The sequence below is a fragment of the Anolis sagrei genome, chromosome 6 (assembly GCF_037176765.1).
Source record: "Anolis sagrei isolate rAnoSag1 chromosome 6, rAnoSag1.mat, whole genome shotgun sequence".
Lineage (NCBI taxonomy): Eukaryota > Metazoa > Chordata > Lepidosauria > Squamata > Dactyloidae > Anolis > Anolis sagrei.
Genome location: NC_090026.1, coordinates 114001813 through 114017692, shown reverse-complemented (window position 1 = coordinate 114017692; position 15880 = coordinate 114001813). Strand labels below are relative to the sequence as shown.

At 41.2% G+C, this 15880-nt stretch overlaps 1 protein-coding gene across 12 annotated transcripts in view; it reads left to right on the top strand.

The window, feature by feature from the left end:
• Positions 1-15880, top strand: part of PARD3 (par-3 family cell polarity regulator) — a 620400-nt gene that overhangs the window by 733 nt on the left and 603787 nt on the right. The window lies entirely within an intron of this gene.

Sequence of the window (15880 nt, the reverse complement as noted above, 5' to 3'; positions counted from 1 at the left end):
CAAAGGGACAGAGCCCTCTCTCCCCGACTTCCCCCTTCAGTGGGTTCCGGAGTTGGAGTCTCAGCTTGGCCACAATCCGTGGAATAGCGAGCGACTTGGAGTGGGAAACTTTGGTGTGGGAAACTCGTTCCCATTTGGATACTTTTCTGCAATGTTTTGGGGAGGAAAAGGCTTGGAATATGGCTTCTCCTCTTCCTTCTCTTCCTCCTCCCACCACTTTGGGACGAGCAGAGATTTCTCCCTCCTTCCCGGTGTTGTGTTTTGGGGGGGGGGGGGGGGCTGGCGTCGCGAGGAGTCCCGAGGTGTTGGTGTGTTGCCTTCAGGGACTGAACTCTTTGTTGTTGCTCCCGCCTGCCGCTCTTTGGGCTGCAGCAAGTGGTTTGCCCGGAGAGTAGGCTTCCCTTCTTTTCCCATCCCCCTGTCCTTTTCAAGAGCAGCCTTCCCTTCTTTTCCTCTCCCTTCCCTTCTCTCTCTCAGCCTCCGTGCTTTGCAGGCTTCCCTTCTTTTCCTTTCCTTCCCCCCTCTTCCCCCCCCCGCCTTTTCAAGAGCAGGCTTCCCTTCTTTTCCTTTTCCTTCTCTCTCTCTCTCAGACCCCATCCTTTGCAGGCTTCCCTTCTTTTCCTTTCCCTTCTCTCTCTCTCTCTCCCCTCCTCCCCGTCCTTTTCAAGAGCAGGCTTCCCTTCTTTTACCTTCCCTTCTCTCTCTCTCTCTCTCAGCCCCCGTCCTTTGCAGGCTTCCCTTCTTTCCTTTCCTTCCCCCCTCCTTCTCCCTCCCCCCCCCGCCTTTTCAAGAGCAGGCTTCCCTTCTTTTCCTTTCCTTCTCTCTCTCTCTCTCTCTCTCTCTCTCTGAGACCCCGTCCTTTGCAGGCTTCCCTTTTCTTTTCCTTTCCCTTCTCCCTCCCGCGTCCGTTTCTCCCGTGGAAGGAGAGACTTTCCACGCCGAGATCTTCCCCCCCAATCTCTCGAGGTTTTGGAAGGCGTCAGATCAGGAGAATGTGGAGCTTTTTCTAGTTTCCCAAGAAATAGCATAACAAGGAGGAGGGGAAAAAAGGGAGAGATGGCAGCACCTCATTGTCGCCAGCATTCGTAAATATGCTTTATACATACATATAAAGCATATTATTTACACAGAATTGGGACATCATGTGACAGGATCCTGAAAAAAAATGCAAATTATGCCCCTTGTGTTAGATTTTCAAATGTTTTCTGGAGGTGATACAACTCCTTTAGATCTTTATACTGTTTACTTCTCAAGTGCTTCTTGCAACTGTTGCAGAGTTGTGTTTCATAGTTGTTGCAAAGGTTTTTGTTCACAATGAGAGAGAGAGAGCGAGCCTTCTTTGACTCTTTCTCCCTTCCTTTCCTGTCCCTCCCTCCCTGCCATGGGACAAGTTTCCTCCTCCTCTGCCTTTCCCTCTCCACGAGCTGTGGTTTCTGCAAAAGGCTTGAAATCCAGCCCCAGGCTTTCCAGCCAGTCCAGGCCCAAAGAAGCAAGCAGGGAGGGAGTGAGGGAGGGACCGAGGGAAGGGAAACACTCCACCAGAAATCATGGAGTCCCCCCTCTGCCTGGGAGTGGAGTTCTGAGGCTGCTGGAGCATGTGCTCTCTTGGACTTCTGCCTCTTTTCAAGCTGGAAAACAAACTCCTTTATAACAAACCTATGGCGTTAGACCAGCGTGGCTTATCCTCCCCTTGTTTTGAAAAGAGCTCTTATTGGAAAAGAAACAGCTTTTGCTGTAGCGGTGTGGTTGTGCGTAGTTTGAACACTTGCGGTAATACAGACTCTCTGCATTTCCAGAAAAATACTCTCTCAGTGTAGAGGAGAGATATTTGTCTTGTTTCTGTGAAGGGGATTCAAACCATTATTACATTTCAGGAGGAACTGTGGCTGATGTGTCCTTCCAGAGAATCCAGTCTGTTACACACTAACTTGCCCTCCTACTCTGCTTGCATCATTCCTGGTTTTGTGTCCAGTCACCACTTCTCTCCATACAATTCATAAATATATCTGAAACAGGCCCAATTTTGGGGTAGGGGGAGGGGGAGACACATATAATTATTATTATTCAGCCTTGGAACAGTATGTGAGCATGTACAAAAAACATTGAGCGTCCCTGTATTGTCAAACTGAGATGTGAGCTTTCCCGGCTGTAAGGCCATGTTCCAGAAGCATTCTCTCCTGATGTTTTGCCTGCATTTATGGCAGGCATCCTCAGAGCTGGGGTTTTTTTTTGGTCGTGTCAGGAGCAACCTGGGAAACTGCAAGTCGCTTCTTGTGTGAGAGAATTGGCTATCTGCAAGGACGTTGCCCAGGGGACACCCGGATGATTTGATGTTTTATCATCCCTGTGGGAGGCTTTTCTCATGTCCCCCTGCATAAGGAGCTGGAGCTGATAGAGGGAGCTCATCCGCCTTTCCCCGGATTCGAACCTGCGACCTGTCGGTCTTCAGTCCTGCCGGCACAGGGGTTTAACCCACTGCGCCACAGGGGGCTCTGCTCAGAGTTGGTGAGGTCTGTCCTCTGAGGATGACTGGCATAGGGGCAGGCGAAACGTCAGGAGAGAATACTTCTGGAACATGGCCATACAGTCCGGAAAATTCACAACAACCCATTGAGTGTCTCTATCTGCAGTAAACTCACAGTCCTTTCCCAGCATCAAACAAAATATTTATTTATTATTTACTATGTTTATACCCCACTCTTCTCATCCTGATTATGTCAAAATTCAATGTTGCATTGTACATATAATAATAAACATATCAATTTATAAATCAGTTAAAACATATAACTACAATAAAGCAGATTAAAAACATACATAGTGCTGAGTCTTGATTTCCATACTTTTTTATTTTCCCATAGTCATTATTCCGACTGTTACAGAAGTTGGACTATTTCCCGAACTATTCTCAGCCCAAAGGTGACTCAGGGCAGTTTACAGTCGGCAACAATTTGATGCCCCAACCGACATAAAAATATAATTTAAAACATTTAGCTTATATAAAAAATCATATAAAATCAATAAAAACATAAATAATCAGCGTCTCCTTACTATAATCATTTTCCATTATTTTTTTCCTGAAGACCAGGAGGGAAGAGGCCAGTCTGATGTCACTGTCCACAGCTAAGGGGCCACCACTGAGAAGGCCTTGTCTCTTGTCCCCACCAATCGCACTTGTGAAGGGGGTAGGATCAAGATTAGGGCCTCCCCAGCAGATCTTAAGTCTTAGTTGGCTCATAAAGGGAGATAATACAGTAAGAGCCCTCCATAATGATTGAACTCATGCCCATGATTTCAAGTACCTTTAGGAATTTGCCAGCTCCCGCAGTGGAAGATGCCATAGAGTTGCATTGGAGGACATAGCAAATTTCTAGAGAAGAGTTCTTCCATATTCTCCTGGTGTAGTTCTACTGGTATTGGAAGTTGGATGTTTTAATTGTGTGTCATCATATCCATGGTCTGGCCAGGATGTATTCTCCAGGGATACAGGCTCTTTCTGTAATTCGATATCTTTCCTTTTGAGTGATAATTTGATCACAGTATTTCTTGAAGAGATCTAGACCATCCATCTTGTACTTTGGTGAAGATTTGGGAAGTGAGTTTGGGAACAAGACCATTGGTTGTGATTGAGATGGATGTCTGCCAATTAAATTCCTACTCTGTTTTCAAATTAGAAATTGTAAACACAAAACCATGCTTGGTCTGGGGGCAGAAGATACATCTTGGTCTATTGCCCTTGGCATTTTTGATAGACCAGAGCTTTGGGAAAAACAGAAAGACAGCTTAAAGATTCACTCAGACTGTTTTTCATGTCACATGAAGTAGATATTTTTGAAGTATGTGGACTTCTAAGAAAGATTCTCATTTATTGGAACTTGAGATTTTTACATGTTTAGACTACAGTGCCCAGAATCCACCAGCCACCTATGCTGAGTAAAAGTGTCCAAGTTCTCTTGTTGACATCTTGACCCCCTCTCATCCCACTAAAAATGTAAGAAAATTCCATGCTGTGATTATATTACTGGTCTCCAGCAGTAGGTGAGCTCACGGGGTTGTGAGTCATGAGAGAGATGCTGGTAGACACAGCATGTTGCCTGCAAAACCCACCTGCCAGAGAAAAGAGAATAAGGTTGCGCATATAGTATTTCAACATGCATGGCATCATTTCAGCTGGGTGTGAGATGTTGTCCTTACACAATGGGATTTCCCTTTGGGATCAGCAGTAGGCTTGCTTGATGGTTGCTTAGGTACCTTGGAGAAACTATATCATAAGCAAAGTAGGCTGGAGACCTGTAGCTATTGTGTATGCTAAGAACTTGATGCTTAAAAATTGTGCGTTTTTAAAGCAGCAACTATAACAATTTAACTCTGATGTGTTGTGGGCATGTTTTACACCAGGTTCCATGATCTCAGGACCTCTCATATCCTTAGAGCGAGGAGGAAAATAAATCAGTTGAAGAGCATTTCATTGAAAATTGAATATACCTGTCCTTTTTGTTTACCTCAGTTTCTGCAGGATTTTTCAGAGTGGTTACTGTGGACTACATTATAGTACATGCTTGGGCAAACTTTGGCCCTCCAGGTGTTTTGGACTTCAACTCCCACAATTCCTAACAGCCAGTAGGCCAGTGGTTCTGACCCTTCCTAACGCCGTGACCCCTTAATACAGTTCCTCATGTTGTGGTGACTCCCAACCCTAAAATTATTTTCATTGCTACTTCATAACTGGAATTTTGCTACTATTAATCGTAATGTAAATATCTGATATGCAGGATGTATTTTCACTCTCTGGACTTGGGAGTTGTAGTTGCTGGGATTTATAGTTCACCTACAATCAAAGAGCATTCTGAACTCCACCAGAGATGGAATTGACCCAAACTTGGCACACAGAATGCCCATGACCAGCACAAAACAATGAAAGGGTTAAGTGAGCATTGGCCTTGAGCTTGGGAGTTGTAGTTCACCTATCTCCAGAAAACACTGTGGACTCAAATAATGATAGATCTGGATTAAACTTGCACTAATACTCAGTATGCCCAAATGTGCACACTGGTGGAGTTTGGGGAAAATAGACCTTGACATTTGTGAGTTGTAGTTGCTGGGATTTATAGTTCACCTACAATCAGAGCATTCTGAACCCCACCAACAATAGAATTGGGCCAGACTTCCCACACAACTCCCATGACCAGCAGAAAATACTGTGTATCCTGATGGTCTTTGGCGACCCCTCCAAGGGTCCCGACCCCCAGGTTGAGAAACACTGCAGTGGGCTGTTAGGAATTGTGGGAGTTGAAGTCCAAAACATCCGGAGGGCAAAAGTTTGCCAATGCCTGTTATAGTATGACACGTGGAATCAAAATATGTGTTTTCACTTGTCCATGGTTTCACTTATTTGCATAAGACCTCCTGTACAGGCTGTACTTTCTTCTTGGTGACTCCATCATTCATCCCATTGAAAATAATAAGGTACGCTATTATCTGTGGTTTCATATATCCACGTGAAATCCAGACGGTATCTCCTGTAGATACCGGGACTGTACTGTGCTTACTGTGTAAGGCATAGTATGGACAATTTCCTTAGTTGAATGTCAACTTTGGTAGGTTTGAAAGCATTTCAAAGGTGTTGAAAACAGAACTTGAAAAGTGGGTTGTTTTATTGTGCTCAATGCAGAGCTTTGTAACGTAACTTCCAACCAGGGAAGTATTTTCACCTTTGCAAGACTTGGTGTTTATTATTTGAATTACATGTGCTGAGCAAATGTGCATGATACTTAATATATGTAGTTAATGACTTCAGCAGGGAGCATCCCTACCTCCCAGGTTTGAGTCCTTAAATCTGAAGGCCTGGATTTCCCTGATGTAACAACTGTAATTGTAATCTGTGAACCTCAAAGCAAACCATCTTGAGGCTCTAGTTCTTTTCATTTTGGATCCTTGTGTTTTCGTGTTAAAGAAGAAGTCATCTTTTTGGGACTTTATAGATGACAGCCCCCTTTTATCAGCTGAGAACCTTTGTTTTGAGATAGTTATTCCCCATGATTATATCAGTCATGTTAAGTCATGATTTTGGCCTTTCGACCAAGGGCTCCATTGATTAACCATGGGAGCTGCGGTGATGCAATTGGTTAAACCCTTGTGCTGTCTGAACTGCTGAGCTGAAAGTCAGTGGGTTGAATCCGTGAGAAACGTGAGCTCCCCTCTGTCAGTCCCAGCTTCTCATGCGGGGACATGAGAGACTACTTCCACAGGATGATAACACATCAGTGCATCCCGTGGGCAATATCTCTGTAGACAGCCGATTCTCTCACACCGGAAGCAACTTGCAGTATATTCTCAGTTTGCTTCTGACATGATAAAAAAATTGGTTAACCCCTTCCAATAGCATTTTTCTGATGTGAGAGAATTGGCCATCTGCGAGGATGTTGCCCAGGGGATGCCAGGATATTTTTAATGTTTGCTATCCTTGTGGGAGGCTTCTCTCATGTCCCCACATTGGGAGCCGGAGCTGACAGAAGGAGCTCATCCACACTCTCCCTGGATTCGAACATGCGACCTGTCAGTCTTCAGTCCTGCCAGAACAAGGTTTTAACTACTGCACCACTGGGGGTTCTTCCAATAGCAATAGCCAAATTGGATACTTTAGGTCACTAACTACAAGGAGCCGTAATGGGAATATAGGACTAATAGAACGTTATGCCAGTTTGCTTCTGACAGAGCATGTCTAGGGTCAGGCAGCAAATATATGAAAACTTAACTTCTATCCCAGATGGAGAAGCTAAGTATTCCCGGTTTTAAATTCTAAAACAACAGGGAGTCTCTCAAGCCATGTTTCATGCAATGACATCTGTTGTACAGCTGCAGAAAACCTGGTGCTCTTCTAGAAACACGACTCATTCAAAGTGCAAGTACTGTTTCTGCTCCCAAGAGCATCATGTTCCTGGCACCGCACACAGTTAAGTTAGTGGAATTCCTCAATGGCTACCAACATTGAGGTAATTGAAAATTAATATTGTACTTTGAATGTATCTAAATGTAACTAAACTCATAGATCTGGAAGAGACCATCTAGTCCAACCTCCTGGCCATTCAGGAACACATAATTAAACCACTCTTGTTAGATGGCTATCCAGCCTCTGTTTAAAGGCCTCCAAAGAAGTAGACTCCAGCACATCCAAAGACAGAAACATGTCGCACACCTCTTACCATCAGGAAGATCTTTCTAATATTTCGGTGGGATCTCTTTTCCTAATAGAAGTAATACATTTATTGGCCATTGTCTGAATTGAATATGGAATGATAGCCCTTTGGTCTCATCTAGCAGGGTTCTTCTGAAAATCTACTGTGCAGAAGAGTTCTTTCTGTTTTAGAGAAAAAGATTGCCCTCTTCTTGACCTGTCAACTTCATACTTGTCATGGGAACGTAATGTGGATGGTGCCTCCATGCAACTAATATTCTAATGTAGGGCTTTTCAGTGTGCTCCTCTCTGAATGTTTGAATCCCATGACTGGCTTTGATGAAAGTAGATGAGGAAGTACAGCAATTTATCTTTAGTTGTTACTGTTTTCCTTTAAACAGAGAGTGCAGAAGCATCTCTTATATAAATAGCTCTCTAAATTATATTTTTGGGCAATGTTTTGAAGGGAGTCTTATTGTCTTTAAGGGAATTTTGAAATATCTATGACATTTATTTCCTACCAAACTTTGTATGATATCTTGAAGATGAGATGGAAGAAATCATGAAACCAACTTGTTTTCAAAACTAAGAGCATAATCAAAAGCATTGGCCATATGTTTAACTGTTATAGCAGAATGATACTTTGAATCCCCTGCTGACATTTTAGTTGAATCTTTGTTTCTGGATGGGAAGCTTTTCATGTCAGCTTCGTATCTGGATGGGAAGCTTTCCATTGTTTTTCTTATTGTGGTCCTATATGTAGGACTGACAGTGTCGTATATTTTATTTACTTATATATATGAATATGCTTATTTGGTGTTTATTTGTTCAGTCATTTCCGACTCTTCATGATCTTGTGGACCAGCCCACGCCAGAGCTCCCTGTTGGCCGCCACCACCTCCAACTCTTTCAAGGTCAAACAGTCACTTCAAGGATACTATCCATCCAATTTGCCCTTGGTCCGCCCCTCTTCCTTTCTCCTTCCATTTCCCCCAGCATCGTTATCTTCTCCAAGCTTTCCCGTCTTCTCATTTTGTGGCCAAAGTATTTCATCTTTGCCTTTAATATCCTTTCCTCCAGTGAGCAGTCGGGCTTTATTACCTGGAGTATAGATTGGTTTGATCTTCTCACAGTCCAAGGCACTTTCAAAAATTTCCTCCAACACCACAGTTCAAAAGTGTCTATCTTCTTTTGCTCAGCTCTCCGTTTGGTCCAGCGCTCATATCCATAGGTTACTATGGAGAATGCCACTGCTTTAATTATGTGGATCTTAGTTGCCAGTGTGATGTCTCTACTCCTCACTATTTTATCAAGATTGGTCATTGCTGTCCTCTCAAGAAGTAAACGTCTTCTGATTACCTGGCTGCAGTCTGCGTCTGCAGTAATCTTCGGTCCTTGAAATACAAAATCTGTCACTGTCTCCATGTTTTCTCCCTCTATTTGCCAGTTATCAATCAGTCTGGTTGTCATCATCTTGGGTTTTTAAAATGTTTAACTGCAACCCAGATTTTGCACTTTCTTCTTTCTCCTTGCTTATAATGTTCCTCAGCTCCTTCTTGCTTCCCGCCATCAAAGTGGTATCATCTGCATATCTAAGGTTGTTAATATTTCTTCCAGCAATTTTAACTCCAGCCTTGGATTTGTCAAGCCCTGCACATCACATAATGTGTTCTGCATACAAATTGAATAGGTAGAGTGAGAGTATACAGCCCTGTGGTACTCTTTCCTTAATCTTGAACCAGTTTGTTGTTCCATGGTCTGTTCTTACAGTTGCTACTTGGTCGTTATGCAGATTCCTCAGGAGTCAGACAAAGTGGCTTGGTATCTCCATACCACCAAGAACTTGCCATAATTTATTATGATCCACACAGCCAAAGTCTTTAGAATAGTCAATAAAACAGAAATAGATGTCTTTTTCTGAATAATATGTTTTTATATTATGTTTTTCATAATATGTTTTCATAATAATATGCTTATTATGCTTTGTTTTTGTTTTGTTTTCATATGTGCCTTAAAATTCCTTAGTTTGCTGTTATTGCCCTGGAATTACCTCATATGATACTTACTTTGGGACCAAATCTCTTCCTTAAAACTCGCCCATAAAACCAGCTGATAGCTCCCAATCTGAGAAAAACAATGATTAGGCATATCCCATCATTGTCACTCTTTGCTCTACCTCTGCTCTCTTTATGACTCCACTGAAACAGATTGGATCCTTTTATTAGCAAGCATCTATTTTCTTTCTCCTTAGATGACTCTTTGCAATGGCATGCACTCTAAGCATTATGTAAATAATATTTCAAACCCATTAAAGATTTTTTTTTAAAAAAAATGTATGACCGGAACAAAGAAAGTGCTCTGTGACTAACATATGCAATGGATAAATCCTATGCATATTTACTATAATATATTTGCTCTGTTCATTTCTTATGACTTATACCATACTTCTGTAGCTCACGCTTTTCAAAAGGATTGCCTTCTGGTTAAGTATGCATAGAATTGCAGCCTTATGTTTTAATCTTATAGTAATTTTGGATTAAGCCCTGTTGACCATAGCGGAGCTTACGTCTTAGTAAAAATGCATAGGATTGCAGTATAAAATGCCCCAGTAATAGGTTTGGCTTTGTAAGAATGTGCCACATGGGGTGTAGCAAATCATTCTAGTTTGGCCTTCCCTTTTCACAAACAAACCCACATGATGTCAGTCTGTCAGAGACTTATTTTGCAAAATAAAAAAGGAAAGCTGAATTCACAGATGCTGATAATACCTTTATAGGAAGCAGTGTTCAAAATTAAGCCAACTCTAATGCAAATGACATCTTTTGTTGTTGTTGGAGGGGAATTATGCTAGGAAAATGAAAAGTTAATTACATAGTAAGAGACAGAACTTGCTGTAAAAAAAGAAGAGTTTTGAAAGCATGTATGACTTAATGTACCTTTTCTCTTTTGTCTATTGTGCTTTATAATAACAGAGAGTTTGAATCATGTCTGGTCCTTTAACCTCTAGTTGTAGATCCAGAGCCATGGAAATGGAAATTTTAAGTTTAGGCATACTTAGTGCTTATGGGTTTTGTGTATACAGTATGCATGTGTTCACAGATTTCAATTGTATGAATGATAATAACCTTCTTTCTTCTTCTGTATTTTGAGGGACAGCAGAAAATCAGAGTGGAGCAATAAAATTAGGTATCCAAGAAGGTATTTAGCCTGTTAGTAGGAAACTATAGTCATAAGCCATAAGATGTCCTTTTAGTACAACTTTAGAGCTATAACTGTTGGTTGTTGAATGACATTCCATTTGACAGTAATTTGAATTGTGGAAGCTGATATAATTTGGAGGACTTAAATACCTTAAAAGCACCAGATCCTGTCTGACCTTGGAAGCTAATCAGGGTCAGTTCTGATTAGCAGTTGGATGGGCAACTGCCAAATAATACCAGATGCTGAAGGGCAGAGCTTTCCAAACTGTGTGCTGCAACACATTAGTGTGTTGACTGTAGTGCGTTGATGTCACATGAATGAGAAACCTTTGAATATATGTGAAATAAATAATAACTAATGTTTTAAAAATGTAAATGAAAGGTTTTCATGAGAAATGTTGTGCCCACAAACATTTTGTGATTACAATTCATTTTTTATTGTGTCAGAAGCAATTTGAGAAACTGCAAGTCGTTTCTGGTGTGAGAGAATTGGCCATCTGCAGAAATGTTGCTCAGGGGATGCCTGGATGTGTTACTATCCTGTGGGAGGCTTCTCTTATGTCCCTGAATGGGAAGCTGGAACTGACAGACAGGAGCTCACCCCATCTTGCAGATTCAAACTGCTCACCTTCAGCTGTCAGAAGGGTTTAACCCTTTGTGCTACTGCAGCTCCATTACAATTCATGTCTCTCTGTGTATTTCGTATAAGGGGTTTGTTTTGCCTCTAGATTGCTAATAAAATTGAATTACTGTATCGTGAAATGATGCATATCTAAAAAGTTGTGTCACCAACATGAAATGTTTGGAAAGCTTTGCTGTAGGCTATATTTCAGAAGAAGGAATTTGCAAAACCACCTGAGTATTCCTTACTTAAGAAAACGTTATGACAGGTGACTTGAACGTTCATATACACACTATATTTTTAGCGGAATGTACCAAATATAATACAGCTAACAAAATAGATATGTTCCTGAGCATTACCTCTTTAACAGATATTTTCATACCCTGGAAAAAAGAAAGGATAGGTTCCTGTATTACAAAAAAAGGAATACAACATGTATCAGAAAGTGTTATTCATAACTAACATTATACACTTGTGCAGTGAAACACCAGGGTCAGGTAAGCCTTGCATAAACAAAACATTTTGACACTTCTGGAGACCACTTGCATACTCCCCAAATGCATCATTTCCCCCTCCCCCAATTTCTTTCAATGACCTCCACTTACCTTATATATGATTTATATTTTGGGGATGAAACTTACAGATGTATGCTTTTTCAGTATGCCAGAATAGTTTATCAGAGTAGCTAGTCAGGCCTTGCCAGTAGGTAATTCTGGAGGCAGCTGTTTACCTTATCTGTTGTACATAAGTACAAACAGCTGCAGCCAGATCTCTAGAGTAAAATCCCATTTTTCTCAGGCCAAGCTTTATTGCATTGTTTACTGCAGACAAACTGCTCCAACCCAAATCTGAAAATCTTTTTTTTTGTAGTCCTCCTTCACTATCCTCCCAAAGCCAATGCTGCTGCTAAAACAACAACAAAGTAAGCCCTTTGCCCAATATTCCGGCTGAACAGGACAAAAGAAAATCATGTGTGTGTAGTGGTGATGGTGGTGAGATTGGGATTACATAGAAAGACTTTGAAAAAAGAGAGCTTCTTTGCCATACACTTTGTTAATAGAGGTATGCTTGTATTTTGCTATCAAAAGTCCCCCTCCTCTTCTGTGAGTGCCTGTTTAGAATTATTTTATTATATTTATGCTGCCTGTTTCTCTTTTCCTGCATGCATGGTAACCAAGAGCTCATGTTCAAGATGAAGTATGGAAGTAGTATTCCTTGGTCAGCATTTATATAAGTAAACAGAATTCATCTTTATAATGGATCCTTGGTGTCTGCTGTGGCTGTTACCTGAGTCCCATGTGGATATCAAAATCTGTGGATGTTGAAATCTCATTATATAATATGGTGTAATAAGATGACGTCCTTTAAGCAAAACAGTGAACAATTCAAATGAATGGCAGACAGAGCCTGAGAAATGGTGGAAGTGTGCTTATCCATCCACCTCTTGACATATGGCAAAATCAAGCTGTGCTTTTGGGATTCCCCCCCATATTTTCAAGCCATGCTTGGTTGGCACCATGGATGGATCCCAATTCTGTGGATATGGAGGGACAACTGTATTTTCCTTTTAGTAGTTACTCAATGCAGTATTTTGTTTAACCCACCTCAGCTTGGCTTTTGTTTGGAGAGATATTTTGTCTTGTTGTGTCTTGTGTCAACAGATAAAAGCTCCTGAAACATCTGCTGATGGTTTTGTATGTAGTATTTTGCTTTTCACAGCAGAGGTCTTGGGATTTATAATTAACTGGGGATGCAATAGATCTTGAAGACATCAGATTGAGGAGGGCTGTTTTTAAACCTGTGAATTCCATCCTTGTTGGCTCACCTCATTGCTCTTGTTTCTTGCATAACAGGTTTTGGATCCTGTGAGAATTGTGCCTGCTTAAAAGTTTTAAAGCCCTTTGTGCTTTGGCTCTGGAGAGGCATCACAAAAACGCTAAATTCATTTGTCAATTGTAAATTTATCAAAATGTTCATAAAATGTATTTTATAAATTGCAGTGAGAATTGCCATTCTTGGAGAAAGATTGAGTCCTTTGAATGGTCTGTGATTAGAACCTGTGTTGGAGGATTAATTGTCTGATTTATCCACCAGAGATCTGAACAAAAGCTGCTTTTTTGGACTACAGCTTTGAGAATCTTCTAGTTCCATCCTGGTTGAGGATTCTGGGAGTTGTAGACCAATTTGTTCCCCAAGTTATGATCTAGAGGCATCTTTTACTGATGTTGTTTTGCTTGTATCAGCAGATCTGTGCCATGTGTGGGAAGATGTGGGTGGTTTAAATAGAATGCCTCAAATTGATCTACTTCCCACCACACACCTGGATTGTGGCGGGATCCAGCATTGCAAAATCTCTGAAAGTTAGTTTACTCACTGGTGCCGAAAGCATCAGTCTGGATCTGTGATGAATGTATCAAATTAATCTGTGCCCAGGCTTGAGAGCAATAATAATATTACTTAACCACTGTAGAATCTACAAAGCTCTTCACATATATTATCTCGGTAATCCTTAAAACAACACTTCAAAATAGGTAGTGTTATTATTTCCATGTCACAGATGGGAACATTGATAGTGGGAGAAAAGTGATTTGAACCAGATACTGTCTGGATCAGAGTGAAATCTAAGCCTTTTTCAGCCTTCAGTAACCTAGTGCCCTTTATAAAAAATTTTGACTACAGATCTCATCATCCATAAGTAGCACAGTAAGTGTTTAAGAATGATGAATGTTATGAATCCAAACATTTACAGAGCATAAAAAGTGAGAAAGATGTTTCTGTGTGCACATTTTTGGCAAAAGTCCTAAGTATATGTACTTGAGAGAGAGATCTCCTTTTGAATAAACATGCACAAGATTGTTCTGTTATTTCCCTAACGCTGTAAATCTTTGATTTCTGTTGTGTAAATCAATGTATAGAGATAACCAGTGTTTAGGAAAATCTATTCCATTTTTAAATGAAGTATTCTTAATAACTGTGAATTGGTGAGTTAAAATCCAGTGTTATTTATTCATTGAGTGTGTTGTTGTTGGTGAGTTCAAGACATTTCTTTTATTTTTTTTTCGTGTCAGGAGTGACTCCTGGTGTGAGAGAATTGGCCGTCTGCAAGGACGTTGCCCAGGGGACACCCGGATGATTTTGATGTTTTATCATCCTTGTGGGAGGCTTCTCTCATGTCCCCGCATGAGGAGCTGGAGCTGATAGAGGGAGCTCATCCGCCTCTCCCCGGATTCGAACCTGCGACCTGTCGGTCTTCAGTCCTGCCGGCACAGGGGTTTAACCCACTGTGCCACCGGGGGCTCCATTTCTGATTTATGCTGATTCTAAGGAGAACCTATCACAGAGTTTTCTTGGCAAGAAATACCTTTTCTTTGAGACTGAGAGTGTGTGATGTGCCCAAAGTCACCCAATAGGTTTCCATGGCTGAACAACCTTGGTTTTCAGAGTTTTAGTCAAGTTTGAAAACATACACATTCATTTATGAGTAACCTAAACCTTTGGTTTGGAAACTGTTACAAAAATGGAAAGTTTGTGCCCCAATAAAAGTGTTAGTCTTTCAAGTATCACAAGACTTTCAAACCACTATTTTCTGTTGAAAGTTCTCTGATACAAAGTAACAAGGCAATGGGTAGAAAACATAAGTAAAAGGAAAGGTTGTAGAGCTGAGGAACCCAGGATTTGGGGGTCAGCATCTACAGAATGGGTATTGGTCAAGTTTAATATAGGAGGAAATGTTCATAGAGACATCTATCTTTGTATATAACTTCCTGCCTCCAGCCAATTGACTTGAAGCAGAGAGATATTTTGGAGAAGATTCATTCATAGCTAATGGCTATGGAAGACTGGGAGCTTTGCAGTTCACTGGATAATAAAGGGTAATGATCCCTTTTATCCGGAATCTGGAAAAGTCACCTTTTGGACTACAACTCCCAGAATCTTCTAGTTGAAAGTTTCTAGGATTTTCAGTGTGAAAACAAAGTGATTTCCATACACTGATCCTTTCTTCCTTGTGGTATGAGACTTGTTCATGGTTTATTTTGATAGGCTCTGTACCCTCTTCCATGCTGCTGGAATGTCATGCAAAAAGTCATGAAGAGCTACAGCCTGCAAGCAACATTTTGTTGTAAAGTAACATGAGATTGGTATGTAAAGGCATTGAAGTGTGTATAAGGAGTAAAGTGTCTTGTGTCATCTTGAAAGGTCAACACATCTGTTGTAGCATAATTGTGTGTTTTGGAATGTATGGATATGCAAACCTGTATAGAGGTCAAGCGTCTTTGATCCTCCTTGTGCATTTAATGATTGTGGGACTGGGTAGGGTGAAAGTGTGTACTGGCCAGAGCCTTGCCATTGTGTTGGACCCATCGATCAGAAACCCAGTAGCCATGCATTTTCTGATAGTGAGAGAGAAGCTCTTGGCCAGAGATGGGCAACCTGTTTTGACCCAGAGTTCAATTTCTGGTTCCATGAAGTTCTTGGCAGGAAGGATTTATGAATTTCGGGCACAAATGGAATAAACCAAAGGTGGGCAGCTGCTTTATTTGAATCTCGGGATCAGGGTGAGCTCTTGCTGTTAGGTCCAGCTTCTGCTAACCTAGCAGTTTGAAAACATGAAAATTTGAGTAGATCAATAGGGACTGCTTCTGTGGGAGGGTAATGGCATTCCATGCAATTATGCTGGCCACATGATCTTGGAGATGTCTATGGACAACACCGGCTCTTCGGCTTAGAGAAATGGAGATGAGCATCAATCCCCAGTATGTCAGGGGAAACCTTTACCTATATGGATATCTGCTTAAGGGCATTTTTTTGCCCCTTGCAGGCTGCACTGAAATGCCTAAATATATCTGCAGTGATGTCTCATCCCTGTTGGCTGCCTTTTTTTTTTGG